Below are 16,182 nucleotides of genomic sequence, written 5' to 3'. Positions count from 1 at the left end.
ATTTTATGGGTGAGTTTATTCTATTCACATTCAATGTTATGATTGTCATTTGTGAATTCCCCATCATTTTTCTATCCTCCCCTAATTCTGACCTTTCTTCTTTTGCTATTACCTTTTGAACCCATGGTTTATTTTAAATCAGTCCCCCCTAGTCCCCACTCTTGTTATGCTTCCCTTTCCAGCCCCTCCCTTTTTGTTCCCTTCCCATCCCCCCTCTCTTTCCCACCCTGTTTGTCTTCCCTCCCTCCTACCCCCATTGGTTTTCCTTCTCCCTTATCCTGTTGGATAAGATAGAATTCAAGATCCCAATGTATCTAGATGCTCTTCCCTCTCAGCATTGATTTCACTTAGAGTAAGGTTTAAGTAATACCAATTAGCACTCTTTTCCTTTCCTTCTTATAAGAGAATTATTCCCCTCCCCTTCCCGTGTGTATCTTTGTGTGACAAATATTGTTCTATATAATTTATTTCTATTTCTTCAAGTATATCTTAATACCATCGTTGATTCCCCCCTTCCTTTTTCTTTCTTTTTTTTCTCCACCCCCTCCAAATCATGGTAATACCCCAATCTTTCCATATGAGTGATTCTTCTGATTACTCTATTAATGCATACAATTTTTGAAAGTTGCACATAACATTTCTCCCATATGTTAGTATATATAATTCGATCTCATTTTGGCCTTATAGTACAGAGTTTGAATAAAAGAAAAAAATCACTTTTCTCCATTTCCGTTTCTTTCATATTTACCTTTTCATGTTTCTCTTGGTATTTGTGTTTGGATGTCACACTCTCCACTGAGTTCTGGTCTTTTCTTTATGAATATTTGGAAATCTATTTTGTCAAATGCCCACACTTTCCACTGGAAGTATATAGTCAGTTTTGATGGGTAGCTGATTCTTGGTTGAAGACCCAGTTCTATTGCCTTTCTGACTATCATGTTCCAGGTTTACTGTCTCTTAACATGTTTGCTGCTAGGTCTTGTGTGATCCTTATTGATGAGCCTCTGTATCCAATGTTTCTCTTCCTAGCTTCTTGTAATATTTTCTCCTTAGCTTGGAAGCTCTTGAGTTTGGTGATTACATTCCTAGGGGTTGTCTTTTGGGAATTATGTATAGAGGGTGTTCTACGAACTCTTCTGATTTCTATTTTGCCCCCTTGTTTGAGAACATCAGGGCAATTCTCTTCGATGATTTTTTGTAGTATGACATCAAGGTTTTTGTTAATCTCTGGTATTTCAGGTAGACCAATGATTCTCAAATTGTCATTCCTTCCGCTGTTTTTCTGGCCTGTCACCTTGTCAGTGAGATATTTTATGTTTTCTTCTAATTCATTAGTTTTTAGACTTTGCTTTATTAATTCTTGCTGTTTTGCAAGATCACTTTCTTCCAGTTGCTTAATTCTGGCCTTTAAGGACTGGTTTTGCTTTTCAGTTTCATCTGCCCTTCTGTTAGAGGCTTCCAGATGTTTCTTCAATTATGAGTTTTTGTCTCTCAGGCTGAAGACCTCTTTCTGAATTTGTTCCCATTTTTCTAGCCGGAATGTTTCCATCTTTTGGAAGAGCTCCATTTTGAGTTCTTCCCAAGCTTGTGGATAATTTCCATTTTGGGGGCATGTTTTGATTTTTTTGGCATTTCATCCTCCTTTTTGTCTCAAGCCTGCATTTTTCCTCCATAAAAGTTTCCAATAGTCACTCTTTTCCCTTTCTTCATGGAAGGTTGATCTTGGGTACTTTAATCCATTCCTTTGTTGGTTTTCCCTTTCATATTTAGTCAGAAATCTGAGTGAAATGGGCAAATTTTGATGTTTTTGCCTCAGGTTGATTCTTCCCAGCCTCCAAAGTTTGTTAGTTCCCACCCATGAGGTCTGTGGTCCCTTCTCTCCCACACGCAGGACTCCCTTTTAAAATAGCTCCGCAGGGTGGTTCCCTGGTAATGCTTGTCAGTTCCCAAAGACCCTGGCATGCCACCACCCTGCCCAACTACAGAGAGGAGCAGAGGAGATTTTGCCTCAGGCCATTTCTAGAGCCTCCACATCATTCTCAGTTGCAAGAGTCCCTGCAGTCTGCATGCTCTCCAGTGAAACTGCTCTGAGGGGTAGTTCCCTGGGAGTCCTCGTTAGATCCCAAGGACCCTGGACAGCTCCCAACTCACTGCAGAACCGTTCATCATCACTCACTCGCTGTCTCTGGTGAGTGAGCTGGTACCTACTCTGGTTCTGTAGTTGGGGTGGAGGAGGGCAGCTCAGCTCAGCTCACGCTTGACAATGAGCTTTTTCTCCCTTTTATAGTGTGGAAGTGTTCAAACCCCACATACCTTCATTGCTGTGGGCGGCTGGAGAGTCCCTCCGATCTTCTAAAGATGATTTTTATGCTCTTTTGAAGTAGTCTATTTCATTTGGTATGGGGGAGAGGAAGCAATTCGGGTCTAGATTGCCCCCATGTTTACCCGGAAGTCTCTAGACATTCTTTTAAAGCCCTTTGCACATAATCCCAAATTACCATTCAGAATGCTTGGACCAAATTTACAACTCCAACAGCAGTGTATTAGTGTTCCAATTTTGCCACAACCCCTCTGACATTTATCACTTTCCTTTGCTGACATATTGTCCAGTCTTCTAGGTGTAAGGTGGCACCTCAGAGTTCTTATGAATCTCATTTCTCTAATAAGGAGCTATTTAGAACACTTTTTCATGTGCTTATTGGTAGTTTTGATTTCATCATGTGAAAATGGCCTATTCATGTCCCTTGACCATTTGTCAATTGGGGATGACTTTATTTTATTTTATTTTTTGTAAATACGACTCACTTCCTTATATATTTCAGTAATTAGACATTTATCAGATGTTTTTGTTATAAAGATTTTTCCCAATTTGTTGCTTCCCTTCTAATTTTGGTTGCATTGATATTGTTTGTATGAAAACTTTTTAATTTGATATAATCAAAGTCAATCATATTACATTTTGCAATTTTTTCTATATCTTGCTTGGCCTTAAATTTTTTTCCCCTTCCCACAGGTCTTACAGGGATTATTATTTAAGATTTTACTCTTTATTTTTAAGCCATTTACTCATTTTGTATTTAACTTGGTAAAGGATGTAAGATGTTTATCTAAACCTAATATCCCCCATACAGTTTTTCATTTTTCCCAACAGTTTTTATCAAATAGTGTGTTCTTTTCACAAAAGGTGAGATCTTTGGGTTTATCAAACACTAGGTTGCTAAGGTCATTTACTCCTAAAATCCAAATGACTCACTTTACTCCAAGTGTCTCTTCACTCCAAGTGACTCTCTTCACTCTAAGTGTGTCTTCACTCCAAATGACTCTTTGTGTCTCTGTTTCCACTTTTAAGGAACTTATTCTCCTGTGTCACTTCCCCTAATTTTTTATGTCTACCAATCACAGCTGACACTCCACTCCAGGACTGCCCACTCTTTCACAGACCTCCCACTCAATGTATGAAATGGATGTACATACCTTCTTGTGGTTAAGATCCATAATGGGTAGGTCTCCATATTCAACTTTAAATACTATGCTTAAATTTTGGAGGATTAAAATCTAAAAATAAACAGGGAATTATAATTTAATCTTCACAATCAAGGAAGAGCTAAGTACCTTCATTGTTACAATCAGAAGAGAGTCAAATTCAATCTTCACAACTCCTTATCTAATTGGGAAGTCTTCTAACTTGTCTCCATTAGAGATGATACTTGCTGATAGTTTTAAATATATACTGTTTATTATTTTGAGGAAGGCCCTTCTACTCCTATACTTTCTGTTTAAGGCTTTTTTGTCTAAGGCTTTTTCTGCATCTATTGAAATAATCATGGGATCTATGAAGGCTTGATTATTGATTGGCCAGTTCTGTGGATGGCTTTCCTAATATTAAATCATCATTAGATTCGTGGTATAAATCTCACCTTATCATAGTGAATAATCCTCTGGATGACTTGCAGGAGTCTTTTTAGTAGTAATCTATTTAAGATCTATCTATCTATATTCATTAAGGAGATTGATGTATAGCTTTCTTTTTCTGTTTTTGTGTCTGCTTGGCTTTGGAATCAGTACCACATTGGTGTCCTAAAAGGAATTTGGTAAAACTGCTTCTTTGCTTATTTTGTCATATAATTTGTATAGTATTGGGATTAGCTGTTCTTTAAATTTTTAATAGAATTCACTTGTAAATCCATCTGGCCCTGTGGATCTTTTACTTAGGGAGTTCTTTGAAGGTTTCTTCAATTTCTTTTCCTGAGATAACATTGTTTAAGTATTCAATTTCCTCTTTTGTTAATCTCGGCAATTTATAGTTTTACAGATATTCATTCATTACACTTAAATTGTCACATTTATTGCCATATAATTGAGCAAAATATTTTTACTAATTACCTTAATTTCCTCTTCACTAGAGGTTAGATCACACTTTTCATATTTCATACTGTTAATTTGATTCTGTTCTTTTTTAAATTAATCAGTAGTTTATTTTATTTTTTCAAAGTACCAGCTCCTAGTCTTATTTATTGTTTCAATATTTTTTTTACTTTAAATTTTATTAATTTTTTATTTAATTTTTAGGATTTCCAATTTAGTTTTTATCTTGTAATTTTTAGTTTTTTTTTTTCTTTTTTTCTCATTTTTTAAGTTCTAAACCCAATTTAATGATCTCCTCCCTCTCTATTTTGGTGGAATAGGCACTCAGAGATGTCTTTTTCCCTGAGTACTGCTTTGGCTATATCCCATAGGTTTTAATATGAGGTCTCCTCATGTTCATTCTCTTTAATGAAGTCTGTAATTGTTGCTATTATTTCTTCTTTGACCCATGAGTTTTAAAGAATTAGATTATTTTCTTTCCAATTAATTTTGAATTTGTCTTTCCATGGACCCTTGTTAATTATAATTTGTGTAACATTAGGTTCTGAAAAGTGGCATTTATTGTTTCTGCTTTCCTGCATTTATATGCAATATTTCTATGCCCTAGTAAATGGTCATTCTTTGTATATGTACCATGTACTGCTGAGAAGAAGGTATAATCCTCTTCATCCCTGTTCGGTTTTCTCCAAATATCTATAAACTAATTTTTCTACCATTTCATTTACTTTCCTTACTTCTTTCTTATTTATTTTTGGTTTGATTAATCTAATTCTGAAAGGAGAATGTTTAGATCCCCCCACTACTATGGTATTGCTATGGATTTCCTCCTTGCACTCCTTTAATGTTTTCCTTTAGAAATTTAGATGTTATACCATTTGGTACATAAATGTTCAGTAATGATACTACTTCATTATTTATAATGCCTTTTAGCTAAATATAATTTCCTTCCTCATCTCTTTTAATCAGATCAGTTTCTGCTTTGACTTTGTCTGATATCATGATTGCAACTCCTGCTTTTTGTTACTTTAGATGTTATATAATAAATTCCCCTAACGTCTTTTACCTTGAATCTGTGTGTATCACACACCTCTTCCTCTTCTCTGTAAGGTGATAGAATTCTATAACCCACTGAGTATATTTATTTTTCCCACTCTGAGACATTTGCTATGATAGTGAAGATTAAGTATTCTAAGTCATTACCATTATCCTCCCCTCTCTATATTAATTTTTACAACTCTTTAAATATAATTTACCCCATTCTATCTCTCCCTCCTCCTTTCTCTCCTTGCAACCCTCTCTTTAAGCCTTTCTTTACATATCATTCATATGCATATATATCCAATCATATATACATATATACATATATATATTGTTCCATATCATCAACTTTATATGAACATAATCATAATATACATCATATTATTGTAATCAGCTAACTTCTCCACCATCTTTCTGAGTAAATGCCTTCTATGTTTTCTGCTACTAAGAGTAATTTTCAAGAAGTACAGAAATCTTCTCTCCATGTAGACATATAAACATTTTGACTTTAATGAATCCCTTAAGTTCTATCTTTCTTATTAGCCTTTTTGGTCTTTTCTTTTGTCTCCTATTTAGACTACAATTTTTTTTTTGTTTAGGTCTGGCTTATTCCTCAGGAGTGGTTAGAAATCTTCAATATTATTGAATGATCATTTTTTCCCCATGAAAGAATATACTCAGTTTTGCTTGATAGGTGACTCTGGATTGTAAACACAAATCTTTTCCTTTCCTGAATATCATATTCCATGCCTTAAAATCCTTTAATGTAGAAGTCACTAGGTTCTGTGTGATCCTGATTATAGCTCCATAGTACTTGAAAGGTTTCTTTCTGGCTGTTTGAAGTATTTTTCCCTTGTCCTTGTGGCTCTTGAATTTAGCTATTACATTACTGGATGCTGTCATATGGAGATTTCTTGTTGCAGGCCATCAGTGAATTCTTTCAGTTTCAGTTTTATTTTCTTGTTCAAGGATTTCCAGCCAATTATGTTTGACAACTTGTAATACGATATCCAAGGATTTTTCTTTATCATGGCTTTCAGGTAGTTCAATAATTCTCAAATAGTCTCTCCTAGATCTATTTTGTAGGTTTTTGTTATTTCAAAGTAACATTTCATGTTTTCCTCTGTTTTTTTCATTCCTTTCATTCTTACTTATTTTTTCTTGATTTATCATCAAATCATTAGTTTCTAGATAGTCAATTCTGATTTTTAAGGTCTGGTTTTTCATCTGTCAGTTTTTGGTTTTCCTTTTTAAATTGACCAAATTCTCTTTGCACCTTTAAAAAATTTTTTTTCTTACACCACTTTCCTTTCTCCTTTCATCACTTTCATTTCTTCTTGCATGCTTTTATTTCTCTTCCATCTTAACCCTTTTCCTATGCCACTCTTAATTTTTTTGAACTCTTCCAGACTTTGTGTCCAGTCCATATTTTCCTTTTGTACTTTGCATGTGCTTCCTTTGTTTTTGCTGTGCCCTTCTTTTTCCTCTTTTCTCCTTAAAAATACATTAGTATTTAGGATTTAGATGTTTTTTTGTTGTTTATTTTTCTTTTATTAAAAAATATATTTTATTTGATCATTTCCAAGCATTATTCGTTAAAGACATAGATCATTTTCTTTTCCTCCCCCCCAACCCCCATAGCCGATGCATCAATCCACTGGGCAATAGATGTTTTCTTGATTTGAACCCATTGCTTTGTTGATAATATTTGCATTAGAGTGTTCTTTTAGAGTCTCTCCTCTGTCATCTCCCCTCAAACACTGTATTCTGGCATTTGCTATTCCTCGGTGTTTCCACTCCAATAGTTTATCCTTTGCTTATGAATAGTGTTTTTTTCTCCTGGATCCCTGCAAATTGTTCAGGGACATTACACCGCCATTAATGGAGACGTCCATTACGTTCGATTATACCACAGTGTATTAGTCTCTGTGTACAATGTTCTCCTGGTTCTGCTCTTCTCGCTCTGCATCACTTCCTGGAGGTTGTTCCAGTCTCCATGGAACTCCTCCACTTTATTATTCCTTTTAGCACAATAGTATTCCATCACCAACATATACCACAATTTGCTCAGCCATTCCCCAATTGATGGGCATCCCCTCGTTTTCTAGTTTTTGGCCACCACAAAGAGCGCAGCTATGAATATTTTTGAACAAGACTTTGTGTCCATTATATGTTTGGGGTACAGACCCAGCAGTGCTATGGCTGGGTCAAAGGGTAGATATTCTTTTGTCGCCCTTTGGGCATAGTTCCAAATTGCCCTCCAGAATGGTTGGATCAGTTCACAGCTCTACCAGCAATGAATTAATGTCCCTACTTTACCACATCCCCTCCAGCATTCATTACTTTCCTTTGCTGTTATATTAGCCAATCTGCTAGGTGTGAGATGATACCTCAGAGTTGTTTTGATTTGCATCTCTCTGATTATAAGAGATGTAGAGCACTTCTTCATGTGCTTGATAATAGTTTTGATTTCTTTATCTGAGAACTGCCTATCCATGTCCCTTGCCCATTTATCAATTGGAGAATGGCTTGATTTTTTGTACAATTGATTTAGCTCTTTATAAATATGAGTAATTAAACCTTTGTCAGAGGTTTCTATGAAGATTTTTTCCCAATTTGTTGTTTCCCTTCTGATTTTAGTTACATTGGTTTTGTTTGTACAAAAGCTTTTTAGTTTGATGTAGTCAAAATTATTTATTTTACATTTTGTGATTCTTTCTATGTCTTGCTTGGTTTAAAAGCCTTTCCCCTCCCAAAGGTCTGACATGTATAATATTAGGAAAACCATCCACATAATTGACCACATCAACAAGCAAACTAGCAAGAACCACATGATTATCTCAATAGATGCAGAAAAAGCCTTTGATAAAATGCAACACCCATTCCAATTAAAAACACTAGAAAGCAAAGGAATACAAGGGTCATTCCTAAAAATAATAAACAGTATATATGTAAAACCAACAGCTAATATCATCTGCAATGGGGATAAACTAGATGCATTCCCAATAAGATCAGGAGTGAAACAAGGATGCCCATTATCACCTCTACTATTTGACATTGTATTAGAAACACTAGCAGTAGCAATTAGAGAAGATAAAGGAATTGAAGGTATCAAAATAGGCAAGGAGGAGACCAAGTTATCACTCTTTGTGGATGACATGATGGTCTACTTAAAGAATCCTAGAGATTCAACCAAAAAGCTAATTGAAATAATCAACAACTTTAGCAAAGTTGCAGGATACAAAATAAACCCACATAAGTCATCAGCTTTTCTATATATCTCCAACACAGCTCAGCAGCAAGAACTAGAAAGAGAAATCCCATTCAAAATCACCTTAGACAAAATAAAATACCTAGGAATCTACCTCCCAAGACAAACACAGGAACTATATGAACACAACTACAAAACACTTGCCACACAACTAAAACTAGACTTGAACAAATGGAAAAACAATAACTGCTCATGGATAGGACGAGCCAATATAATAAAAATGACTATCCTACCCAAACTTATTTATCTATTTAGTGCCATAGCCATTGAACTACCAAAATACTTCTTCACTGATTTAGAAAAAACCATAACAAAGTTCATTTGGAAGAACAAAAGATCAAAGATATCCAGGGAAATAATGAAAAAAAACCACATATGATGGGGGCCTTACAGTCCCTGACCTAAAACTATATTACAAAGCAGCAGTCATCAAAACAATTTGGTACTGACTAAGAAACAGAAAGGAAGATCAGTGGAATAGACTGGGGGAAAGCAACCTCAGCAAGACAGTATACAATAAACCCAAAGATCCCACTTTTGGGACAAAAATCCACTATTCGATAAAAATTGTTGGGAAAATTGGAAGACAGTGTGGGAGAGGCTACGAATAGATCAACACCTCACACCCTACACCAAGATAAATTCAAAATTGGTGAGTGACTTAAACATAAGGAAGGAAACCATAAGTAAATTGGGTAAACACAGAATAGTATACATGTCAGACCTTTGGGAGGGGAAAGGCTTTAAAACCAAGCAAGATATAAAAAGAATCACAAAATGTAAAATAAATAATTTTGACTATATCAAACTAAAAAGCTTTTGTATAAACAAAACCAATATAACTAAAATCAGAAGGGAAACATCAAATTGGGAAAAAATCTTCATAGAAACCTCTGACAAAGGTTTAATTACTCATATTTATAATGAGCTAAATCAATTGTACAAAAAATCAAGCCATTCTCCAATTGATAAATGGGCAAGGGAAATGGATAGGCAGTTCTCAGATAAAGAAATCAAAACTATTAACAAGCACATGAAGAAGTGCTCTACATCTCTTATAATCAGAGAGATGCAAATCAAAACAACTCTGAGGAATCACCTCACACCTAGCAGATTGGCTAACATAACAGCAAAGGAAAGTAATGAATGCTGGAGGGGATGTGGCAAAGTAGTGACATTAGTTCATTGCTGGTGGAGCTGTGAACTGATCCAACCATTCTGGAGGGCAATTTGGAACTATGCCCAAAGGGCGACAAAAGAATATCTACCCTTTGACCCAGCCATAGCACTGCTGGGTCTGTACCCCAAAGAGATAATGGACACAAAGACTTGTACAAAAATATTCATAGCTGCGCTCTTTGTGGTGGCCAAAAACTGGAAAATGAGGGGATGCCCATCAATTGGGGAATGGCTGAGCAAATTGTGGTATATGTTGGTGATGGAATACTATTGTGCTAAAAGGAATAACAAAGTGGAGGAATTCCATGGAGACTGGAACAACCTCCAGGAAGTGATGCAGAGCGAGAGGAGCAAAACCAGGAGAACATTGTACACAGAGACTAATACACTGTGGTATAATCGAATGTAATGGACTTCTCCATTAGTGGCGGTGTATTTATCCCTGAACAACTTGCAGGGATCCAGGAGAAAAAAACACCATTCATAAGCAAAGGATAAACTATGGGAGTGGAAACACCGAGAAAAAGCAAATGCCTGAATACAGAGGTTGAGGGGACATGACAGAGGATAGACTCTAAATGAACACTCTAATGCAAATACTATCAACAAAGCAATGGGTTCAAATCAAGAAAACATCTAATGCCCAGTGGACTTATGCGTCGGCTATGGGGGTTGGGGGGGAGGAAAAGAAAATGATCTATGTCTTTAACGAATAATGCTTGGAAATGATCAAATAAAATATATTTAAAAAAAAAAAAACAAAAAAAAAGAGAAAAAAAAGCCTTTCCCCTCCCAAAGGTCTGACATGTATACTATTCTGTGTTTACCCAGTTTACTTATGGTTTCCTTCTTTATGTTTAAGTCACTCACCCATTTTGAATTTATCTTGGTGTAGGGTGTGAGGTGTTGATCTATTCCTAGTCTCTCCCACACTGTCTTCCAATTTTCCCAGCAGTTTTTGTTGAATAGTGGATTTTTGTCCCCAAAGCTAGGATCTTTGGGTATATCTTATACTGTTTTGCTGAGGTCGCTTTTCCCCAGTCTATTCCACTGATCTTCCTTTCTGTTTCTTAGTCAGTACCAAATTGTTTTGATGACTGCTGCTTTGTAATATAGTTTTAGGTCAGGGACTGCAAGGCCCCCATCATATGTGTTTTTTTTTTCATTATTTCCCTGGATATCCTTGATCTTTTGTTCTTCCAAATGAACTTTGTTATGGTTTTTTCTAAATCAGTGAAGAAGTATTTTGGTAGTTCAATGGGTATGGCACTAAATAGATAAATAAGTTTGGGTAGGATGGTCATTTTTATTATATTGGCTCGTCCTATCCATGAGCAGTTAATGTTTTTCCATTTGCTCAAGTCTAGTTTTAGTTGTGTGGTGAGTGTTTTATAGTTGTTTTCATATAGTTCCTGTGTTTGAGTTGGGAGGTAGATTCCTAGGTATTTTATTTTGTCTAAGGTGATTTTGAATGGGATTTCTCTTTCTAGTTCTTGCTGCTGAGCTGTGTTGGAGATATATAGAAAAGCTGATGATTTATGTGGGTTTATTTTGTATTCTGCAACTTTGCTAAAGTTGTTGATTATTTCAATTAGCTTTTTGGATGAATCTCTAGGATTCTTTAAGTAGACCATCATGTCATCCGCAAAGAGTGATAACTTGGTCTCCTCCTTGCCTATTTTGATGCCTTCAATTCCTTTATCTCCTCTAATTGCTACTAGTACAATGTCAAATAGTAGAGGTGATAATGGGCATCCTTGTCTATATAGATGAGTGTGCACAAAGATACTTGTGTGTGAAGGAGATTTAAGTGGAAAAGTCGATGCACAGAGATAGTCCCACTCTCTCAGCATTGGAAGCCTAGGTCCAGTGGCATGAAAAATTGTTACGTCTGGAGAATTGCTCAGCTGCATTGGATGACTGTGTTGTCTTTTGTGTTCCAACACGCCCTAAGCACTCCACAATGCTTTGCTGTGTCGCCATTTCAGCCATTGAACCTTCTTATTGGTTTCTTCTGCCTGTTCCGCCGAAGCAGTCTTCACATGCTGTGTGAGCAAAGCCCTGGTTCACCAGGGGTCGATGACCCGATGGCGACCCTCATAAGGTTTAGCCGACCTGTCGAAGCCTTTGCCCGGGGTGTGGCCACTGCCACATGCTAGCCGCTACTGGGAGCCACAAGTGGGAGCTGGGTGTCAAGTGGGGGTCAGAGGCTGGAGAGCTGCCCTAGGAGGGCACGACAAGCCCTCCATACCAGAGATACTACCCCTCCCTGAGCACCCCATATACCCCATACACCCACTTTGGCCAGGATCATGAAAGATGGATAGGAGTGCTCGGCAAACACAGCGTGTGCAAAATGAATAAAAATGGCCTACTGATACTCAGCTAATGCTCAGAGTTTGACCTCACCATCACAAATGCTGTGTTCAGAATGGCGAACAAATATAAAACAACATGGATGCACCCACGATCAAAACAGTGGCATCTCATTGACTACATCATTGTATGCCGGCAAGACATCCAGGATGTAAAGATCACCAGAGCCATGAGAGGAGCTGAGTGCTGGACAGACCACTGATTGGTTAGAGTGACTCTTCAAATGCGCATTGTGCCTTGCCATCAAATGTGCCCAGACAGTTCGTGCATTTTACGTGAGTTGTCTTAGAGATCCATCTTATTTGCAAACATTCCAGTCCTGCCTGGACGACAAGCTATCTGCCAAGGGACCACTCACTGCAAGCTCAACTGAGAAATGGAAACAGTTCAGAGATGCAGTGAAGGAAACATCAAAGGCAGTCGTAGGCCCCAAACAACGCAACCACCAAAACTGGTTCCAGGAGAACAACACTGCTTTTGAAGACCTGTTGAACAAAAAGAACAAAGCCTTTATGGAGTGGCAAAATAACCCAAACTCTGCTCCTAAAAAGGACAGATTCAAGTCTCTCCAAGCCACGGTGCAGTGTGAGATTAGGAAGATGCAAGACCGATGGTGGGAAAAAAAGGCAGAAGAAATCCAGCATTTTGCTAATACGAAAAACTACAAACACATTTTTAAGTGCCCCCAAGACTGTCTATGGGCCATTAAAACCCACCCACCACCACTCCCTTGCTATCCTCTGAAGGTGACGCTCTCATAAAAAGATAAAAAGGCATCAGCAACAGGTGGAAAGAACACTTCAGTCAGCTTCTCAACCGACCCTCTTCAGTCGACCAAAGAGCCCTTGACCAGATCCCCCAAAACCTCACCATTGAACAACTTGGCATCCCTCCATCAATAGAGGAAGTCCAAAAAGCCATTAAACAAATGAGTGCAGGCAAGGCACCCGGTAAAGACGGGAACCCAACTGAGGTGTATAAGGCCTTAAATGGAAAGGCTCTCCAGGCATTCCACATAGTGCTGACCAGCATATGGGAAGAGGAAGACATGCCCCCAGAACTCAGAGATGCCTCCATCATAGCCTTTAGAAGAACAAAGGCTCACAAGCAGCCTGGGACAACTACAGAGGCATCTCACTACTCTCCACTGCTGGAAAGATTCTCACCCGTGTTATACTCAACAGACTCCTGTCATCTATTTCGGAGCAGAACCTGCCTGAATCACAATGTGGCTTCCAACTAGATCGCAGCACCATCGACATGGTCTTCACGGTGAGGCAAATGCAGGAAAAATGCCTTGAGCAAAACCTAACTCTCTACATTTTCTTCATAGACCTAACAAAGGTGTTCGACACAGTAAACAGGGACGCATTGTGGGTGATCCTCAGCAAGCTCGGTTGCCCAGAAAAATTCGTCAAACTTATCCAGCTCTTTCATGTCGACATGACAGGGGAAGTCCTATCTGGTGGAGAGACTTCCGATCACTTCAACATACCCAATGGTGTGAAACAAGGCTGTGTCCTTGTTCTGGTACTATTCAACCTATACTTCACCCAAGTATAATTACATGCTGTGATGGATCTAGACCTGGGCGTCTACATCAAATACCAACTGTATGGCTAACTATTCGACCTTCGCCGCCTGACTGCAAAAACAAAGACAACAGAGAGACTCATCCTGGAAGCTCTCTTTGCAGACGACTGTGCTCTCATGGCCCACCAAGAACATCATCTCCAAACCATTGTGGACAGGTTCTCCACCTCAACAAAACTGTTTGGCCTGACTATCAGCCTCAGCAAAACAGAGGTGCTATTCCAACCTGCACCAGGGAGACCAACTAACCAGCCATGCATTACAATCAATGGCACGCAGCTTTCTAATGTCAACACTTTCAAGTACCTGGGCAGCACCATCACCAATGAAGGGTCCCTAGACCACGAAATCAATGCCAGGATCCAAAAGGCCAGCCAGGCACTTGGGTGGCTGAGCTTCGAAGTCCTCCAACACAGAGGTGTAAGCACTGCGATGAAGCTCAAAGTGTATAACGCAGTGGTCCTCAGCTCACTCCTGTATGGTTGTGAAACATGGACACTGTACTGGAAGCACATGAAACAGCTGGAGCAATTCCACCAACGCTCTCTCCGGTCAATCATGAAGATCCAATGGCAGGACAGAATCACCAATCAGGAAGTCCTCGACAGAGCCAACTCCATCAGCATCAAAGTAATGGTCCTCTAAACCCAGCTACGATGGTCTGGTCACATCATCCGCATGGACCCACAGCGAATACCAAGACAGGTATTCTATGGTGAACTGTCAGCTAGACTCAGGAAACAAGGCTGACCAAAGAAAAGACTCAAGGATCAGCTAAAGTCAAACTTGAAGTGGGCTGGCATTACACCAAAGCAACTAGAACTCACTGCCTCTGTCAGAAGCAGCTGGTGAACCCACATTAACCATGCCGCCACCACCTTTGAAGATGAAAGACATTGAAGTCTTGCTGCTGCACGTGAACGCCGACACCAGGCCACAACCACACCTCCCATAACAACTGGCATTCCATGCCCCATGTGCCACAAACTTTGTGCCTCAGCCTTTGGACTCCAAAGCCACATGAGGGTACACCGTAGATGAAACTGCACAAAGACATTAGTCATTCTCAGTCACCGAGAGACTACCACTATACTATACTATATGTCTATATATAATAACATTGTGTGAATTTAGTATAAATTATACCCCCTTATTTGTTTTGACAGCCCATATTTGATAAATATCAGTCTTACCCTTTGACTGTATTGAAGGGGCCAGGTGGAAGTCACAATGAGACAAGTGTTATGACAAAAAGGCAGAATTTGGACATAGAGTGAGGTTAACCTTGTCTAATAAAAGAGTCCTAGAAGAAGGGATGAAAATTGGTTTTCTAAAAAAAGATACAGAGGAAGGTCTCTCTTGCCCAACAATAGTTGTGCTCTCTCCCTTCTCTTTAGTGCTTAACACTTGGCATGCAATGTCTTATCTCACACTCAGGCCCTTATGAGGAGCAGATGAAATGCAGTGTGTAATTGGCTAGAAATTTGTGTAACCAGGTGATCATGTGGTGTCCTGCCCTCTCTCTAACCTTTACTAATAAATACTTATAAATTAGTATTGTGAAGATTGGATTTATTATCTCCTGATTGTAACAATGAAGATACTTAACTCTTTCTTTACTGTAAATATAAAATTGTAATCTCCTGATTGAAACAATGCAGATACTAAGCTCTTCCTTTATAGTGAAGCCAGAATTGTAAGCTACAATCTATTTTTTAGATTTTAACTACAAAATGGTGTTAAGTAACTACAAAAGGTGAAGATAACAAAAGAGCTGTTAGGTAACCCAAAGAGATATAATCTAACTAAATAAGGTAGAACTAAAAAGTGGGCAGTCCTAGAGAAAAATCTAACTAAAGAAGGTGAAAACTAAAGAATGGGTGGTCCTGGAGAAAAGCATTTGCTGTGATTGTTAGAGGTGAAATTTAGGGGAGGTGACAGAAAAGAAAAAAGATCTTTAAAAAGAGGACCAAAAGGCAGAAAGAGATCATCCAATTATTTGGATTTGGATTCAGACATTTGGACAGTCATTTGGAAATTTGGGCACTGATTCTGAGGAGTGACTGAAAGACAGTTCCTTGAGGAGTGACTGAAAAGCAGACACCCAGACTTCTTTTAGACTGTCACCATTGGTGAGTGAAAAGTGGACTTAGAGACCTCACCTTTCTGGAGGTGTGAAGCTTCAAGGTAAGGCCCACCTTCTTGCAACTCTCTTTCCCTGGCTGGGGATTAGAGATTCTAACTGGTATCTGAAGAAGCCAGAGTTCTCTCTCTCCCTCTCTCTCTCTCTCTCTCTCTCTCTCTCTCTCTCTCTCTCTCTCTCTCTCTCATTCCTTAATGTCTTCCTTCTACTGTAAATA

This window comes from Monodelphis domestica, chromosome 3 (genome assembly GCF_027887165.1).
Source record: "Monodelphis domestica isolate mMonDom1 chromosome 3, mMonDom1.pri, whole genome shotgun sequence".
NCBI lineage: Eukaryota > Metazoa > Chordata > Mammalia > Didelphimorphia > Didelphidae > Monodelphis > Monodelphis domestica.
Note: the sequence above shows the minus strand (reverse complement) of the source record.